The following is a 6,459-nucleotide window of genomic DNA, read 5'->3' as shown; positions in this document are numbered from 1 at the left end:
GGGCCAGGGGCAACGCCCCTACCCGTGATCTAACCATCGCGAGTGTCCCTAAGTGATCCAAAAGTGCCTTAGTCCGCTGTCCCAAAAAGTTTTGGGGCGAAACCTTGCTGTTTCGGGAAAAACTTCTCGGTAGTCGAAGCCTACAAGTGTCGAAACACTTGTGCTTCGCTTGTACGAGAAAAATACCCATAAAAACTCTAAAAATCAGAAATTTACAAATGTTACAGTACTAAATTTATATCATAAAAACAAAAACTAAACTCGTACAAGCTTCGCACATGGCTCTGAAACCACTGTTGGGTTTTTTGGGCCGTGAAAACCGCTTTTTCGCGTAGCGGAAACCCCGAAGCCCCAAGCCACCGGATCCGTGTGAAGTAGAAATAAAACAAAAATACGAGTACGAGTTTCTAATCTTGATCTTGTTAGCAAGAGCCCTAGAGCCAATCATTTGATGATTGTATTATGGACTTGTTGTATCATATTCTATATAAATAAAGGCATTTGGTTTTTGGTTATTATACTTACTTGTATTGGCGCCAAATAAACTAAGTATAATAACGTCCTTGAGTAAAAGGTTCTTACCTATATCAATCGATTGGTTGAATCGATAGTGAGATGATATAGGGAACACTACTCTTAATCATTCCTAGTAGAGTATTAACATTCAGGGGCAATGTTAATGCAATAAGATTAGCAAGTAGGTCAACTCGATGACTTGATCTCACAAGTCATGGATATAGAGATATCAAGTTGACACATGGGTATGCATTAGAGAATGTATACTGAATGACCCACCATGAGAAAGTATCATGGATCGTTATATGAGTGTCATATACTTTCTCATGTGGCTATTAGTATGACTACTAGTCCTTAGACCTGAAGTCACCATGGATCCCTACATAAGGAGTTATGTACTTTGGTTTTGTCAAACGTCACCCGTAACTGGGTGGACTATAAAGGAGATTACTGGGTACGTAACGAATTATGTAGAGGGATGTGAGTTATGTAGATGAGATCTATCCCTCCTATATGACGGGAGAGACATCAATATTCTTGATAGAGTGAGACCACGAAGTGCATGGCCATGCCCAAATCAGTCAATATGAGATATTGAGTTCATTTGTTTTAGTGAGTCTACTTGGAGATTAAGATTTAGATTGATCAGAGGATGACATGGTCTATACCTCACATTGATCAATGTAGATGTCTAGGAAAAAACGACACTTGTCATATATTGTGAGGAGTTACAATTAGTAGTCACAAGGTGATGTTGGATCTCAACATTCATGTAACTTGGGTAGTAATGATGTATTGCTAGATACCGCTCATTACTTATGACCCTAAATGGGTTTAGGGACATTGCCAACGTTACAAGAACCTATTGGGTCACACACAAAGAACAAGTGGATGGAGATTAGGTTCATATGATGAACCAAGAGGATTAGATTCATGTGATGAATCAAATTGGATTAAGAGTAATCCTAATTGGGATAATTGAGTTGGCTCAAGTTGATTCATGTGTTTAATGAGTCTAATTTAGATTATGACTCATTGAATCAATTTAATTAAATGAATTAGATTCATTATATTAAATTGGTTTGAATTAAATGGTTGGATTAGATCAACCATGAGAGAGATTAAGTCAAGTTTGACTTGACTTGAGAGGAAGAGGAAAAGTCAAGTTTGACTTGACTATTTGCCACATCATTAGTGATTTGGCATTAGGAGGACTAATGATGTTGTGCCACATCATCAAAGTGTGCCACCTCATGGGGGTTATCAATCTATTCTCTTTAATGGCCACATTTAATGAGAATGGGGGTTACCTTTTTGGTTTTGAATGAGAATGAATTTTTCATTCACTCACATTCACATCATCTTCTTCCTCAAGCTCTCTTTTTGCTCCTTCTCTTCTCTTGGTCGTGGGTTTCAAGCAAGGGAGAAGAAAGGAGAGTGAGTCTAATCCAAGAAGAAAGGTTAGTGAAAGTCACATAGAGATTTTTAGAGGAGTGTGTTCTCTTCTTTTCTTTTCTTTTCTTCTTCTTCCAATCCCATCCGAGAGCATCAAGAAGTGCTAGCACACTTGTGTTGTTCTCTTCTCCATCCTTGTGTGTTAGAGAACACATCTTGTTTGTGTGGATACTTCTAGAGGATTGTCTACGTTGACAATCTTAAGATCTGGCACTTCCTTGGACGAGCGGGATTCGAAAAGGGCACGCATCAAGGGTAATTTTCTAAACATATAGATCTAAGAGTAGATCTAGTTAGTAAACTTGTACATGTAAAATTTTGTTCTATACTCTTCGCACGGATCCGTTGGCTAGGGAGTTTCGGGCTTTCCGCGACGCGAAAAAGCGGTTTTCGCGGCCCGAAAAACACAACAGTGGTATCAGAGCCACGTGCGAAGGCGTGTACGAGTTTATTTTGGTTTTTATGAAAAATAAACATTCTGTGAATTTTTGTAATTTCATGATTTTTATAGTTTTAAAGGGTATTTTTCTCGTAGAAGCGAAGCACAAGTGTTTAGACATTTGTAGGCTTCGACTACCGAGAAGATTTTTCCGAAACGGCCAAGTTTCGCCCCAAAACTTTTTCGGACAGCGGGCTAAGGTGCTGTTAGATCGAAAAGGAACCCTCACGATGGTTAGATCGAGGGTAGGGGCGCTGCACCTGGCCCCGCAAGGGGATTCGTTCCGCGATTGCACCCGAAATCGCTAATCGGGACCGCCGGGAAAAATTTACTCATAAAAATTGTAAAAATTATGAAAAATTACAGAAAATTATGAAAAATATATAATTTAGAATTATATATTATTTTTGTGATAGTCATGGCCCAAAAGGACCCAATATGATTGGATTTGTGTTGTAATTTATAATACGGCCTGCGTGCCGTCATGTGTTTGTGTGTGCTGTATTTGATACGCGACCTGCGCCTTGTGCTTCCCTATTTATATTCTGGTTGTAAATTAGATTTAGACTTGAATGTAACTCGAGTTTCAAAATTGTAATGTAAATTTTGAAGCGGTGGAAGGTTCACTATAGACGGAGTTACGAGGAGGGCGCGAGCAACACGAGGTGGTCAAAGGAAGGAGCTTGAGAAGCTGTTGACCTTAGGTTGACCATCCAATCTTCTCATTGGCTTGAGAAGATCATAGTAGGGCCATGACTTAATCACAAAATTTAGTTAATTACTTGTGTATGTGATGCATGTTTAATTAAGTAATTAATTAGTGCCTAACGATTAAGATTAGATCTAAATCGTGCACAAGATGCACCCTTACGATTAGATTAGATCTACATCATGTACAAGATGCACCCTATCGATTAGATTAGATCTATATCAAGTATATGATACAACATCGACGTTTTGATTAGATCTAAATCACGTCAACTCTAATGCCTACCGTGCCGTGATACTTATCACTACCTTGATCATATGTGTTGTTGAATCTGCCAAAGCAGAGCAACACATATTATCTTGGTAGGGTACGGAGGGACAATCTTGGTCCCACCTATCAACGCATGGGTGAGTACAACTCAATTAGATTGAGTAACTAGTTAACTCGGTTGGATCGAGTACAACTATAGGCATTCTTCCAACGGTTGGAAAGATAAGACATAAATCACATTTATATTAATTCTTGGGCGTATTAGCCAAAGCTAACTCAAGTTTTAATATAACTGCAGATAATGATCCTATAAACAAGAGTTGCATAGAGACGTAATTGGTAAATCGTTACCTACCGATCATACCAAATCTTGGGCGTATTAGCCAAAGCTAACTAAACATGATGATGTGGCACCTTATCATTGGCCACTTAATGCCAAGTCACAAATGATGTGGCATAAAGTCAAGTCAAACTTGACTCTTCCTCTTCCTCTCAAGTCAAGTCAAACTTGACTTAATCTCTCTCATGGTTGATCTAATCCAACCATTTAATTCAAGCCAATTTAATATAATGAATCTAATTCATTTAATTAAATTGATTCAATGAGTCATAATATAAATTAGACTCATTGAACACATGAATCAACTTGAGTCCAACTCAATTAGCCCAATTAGGATTACTCTTAATCCAATTTGATTCATCAAATGAATCTAATCCTCTTGGTTCGTCATATGAACGTAATCTCCATCTAATTGTCCTTAGTGTGTGACCTAATAGGTTCTTATAACGTTGGCAATGCCCTAAACCCATTTAGGAGCAAAAGTAATGAACGGTATCTAGCTACACATCATTACTACCCAAGTTAAGAGAATGTCGAGATCCAACATCACCTTGTGACTACTAATTGTGACTCCTCACAATATATGACAAGTGTCCTTCTATCCTAGACATCTAGATTGATCAATGTGAGGCATAGACCGTGTCATCCTCTAATCAATCTAAATCTTGAACTCCAAGTAGACTCACTCGATCAAATGAGCTCAATATCTCATATTGACTCATTTGGGCATGGCCATGCACTTCGTGGTCTCACTCTATCAAGAATATTGATGTCTCTCCCGTCATATAGGAGGGATAGATCTCATCTACATCACTCACATCCCTCTGCATAATTCGTTACGTACCCAGTAATCACCTTTATAGTCCACCCAATTACGGGTGACGTTTGACAAAACCAAAGTACATAACTCCTTATGTAGGGATCCATGGTGACTTCAGGTCTAAGGACTAGTAGTCATACTAATAGCCACATGAGAAAGTATATGACACTCATATAACGATCCATGATACTTTCTCATGACGGGTCATTCAGTATACATTCTTCAATGCATACCCATGTGTCAACTTGATATCTCTATATCCATGACTTGTGAGATCAAGTCATCAAGTTGACCTACATGCTAGTCTTATTGCATTAACATTGTCCCTGAATGTTAATACTCGACTAGGAATGATTAAGAGTAGTGTTCCCTATATCATCTCACTATCAGTTCAACTAACTGATTGATATAGGTGTGAACCTTCTACTCAAGGACGTTATTATATTTAGTTTATTTGGCACTAATACAAGTAAGTATAATAATCAAAAAACAAATGCTTTATTTATATAAGAATATGATACAACAAGTCCATAATACAATCATCTATTGATTGGCTCTAGGGCCCTAACTAACAATTCTTGAGATGCTGCTTCGACAACACAGCTCCCTACACATTGTTCCATATCAACATTATCAACACAAACATCAAAAAACAAACCAACATCTATATCCTGAATAGGAGAATCAAAAACAGGAGAATCAATAACTTCACTTACAGTTTTAAGTTGATCTACCACATCACATTCATCATCTGAAAATTCAATGTACTATAACACTCTATAAAATTTGGAGATAGATCTGAAAACTTATTTACCACTGCATTAGCAATAAAATTCTCATCTGAAGTGTTCTCATCTTCATATACATTCAAAAATTTGCACTCAACCATATTAGTGTCACAGGATTTGCCGAAGTCTTTATTTTCATCGACCCCCACTAACCTTTGTGGAAAAGGAACCCTTAGTGAAGGTCCTAGGAAAGATTTAACTTCCTTTGTCCCAAATTCCCTTTGAGATTTTGGAGGAGGTCCAACTTGCTTATATAGTGCTAGTGTGATCAATCGTCGAGGGGAAGGTACTTGTGGCCTTTGGGAACTTCCTGGAGAAATGGAATTGAGTTCTTGTGATCTTCTATTATTCTTCTCCTCAATTCTAAACATGTCCTTATTCAGAAGTTCTTCATGATTTTTTCTAGTTCTCGAACCAACATCATCACACTTTTCACTAGATCTTGTCTGCGAAGGAGGGGGATCTTCTTTAAACCATTTTGAAGCAATACTTTCAATCTTTGCCCCCAAATGTTTAAACTCCCCGTTCTGTGACTTGCGATTTTCAAGACTCATAGATGGTTTAGTTGCAATTTGTTTGATAGGCTCTATAGCATTTATGGCTTGCACTTCTTGAATGTTTGAAGGAGATTTCATCCAACTTATGTTCGACCATTCATGGAGGTTCAATGTCACTTGATCAATTAATGTATATGCTTCATCTACACTTTTGTCCATAAAACAACCTCCAGCTGATGAATCCAATATACTCTTGTCTGAAAAAGAAATTCTACCATAGAATGTGTGAAGAATCAACCATTTTTCAAAACATGATGAGGGCACTGTCTTTGAAGATTCTTGAATCTATCTCATGCTTCAAACAATGATTCTCCATATGCCTGAGCAAAATTTGTTATACAATTCCTCATATACACTGTTCTGCTTGGAGGGAAAAATGATTCAGAAATTGCTTCTCCAATTGCTCCCAACTTGTGATACTTTGAGGATGGAGAGAATATAACCAAGTCCTTGCTTTATCCTTGATATTGAAAGGAAATGTCATCAATCGAACTGCATCAGCTGACACTCCTTCACATTTCACCATATCACAAATCTCTAAAAATGTTTCAAGATGCAGATAAGG

General features: G+C 37.7%; 1 non-coding gene across 1 annotated transcript; it reads left to right on the top strand.

The window, feature by feature from the left end:
• Positions 1 to 6,140: 6,140 nt before the first annotated feature.
• On the top strand, positions 6,141 to 6,246 carry LOC122054327. The gene has a single exon (XR_006132654.1). It is a non-coding gene; the product is annotated as a small nucleolar RNA R71 (small nucleolar RNA).
• The last annotated feature ends 213 nt before the right edge of the window (positions 6,247 to 6,459 follow it).

Source organism: Zingiber officinale, chromosome 3A (genome assembly GCF_018446385.1).
Source record: "Zingiber officinale cultivar Zhangliang chromosome 3A, Zo_v1.1, whole genome shotgun sequence".
Lineage (NCBI taxonomy): Eukaryota > Viridiplantae > Streptophyta > Magnoliopsida > Zingiberales > Zingiberaceae > Zingiber > Zingiber officinale.
The sequence above is the reverse complement of the archived record's forward strand: the minus strand, read 5'-3'. Positions and strand labels throughout refer to the sequence as shown.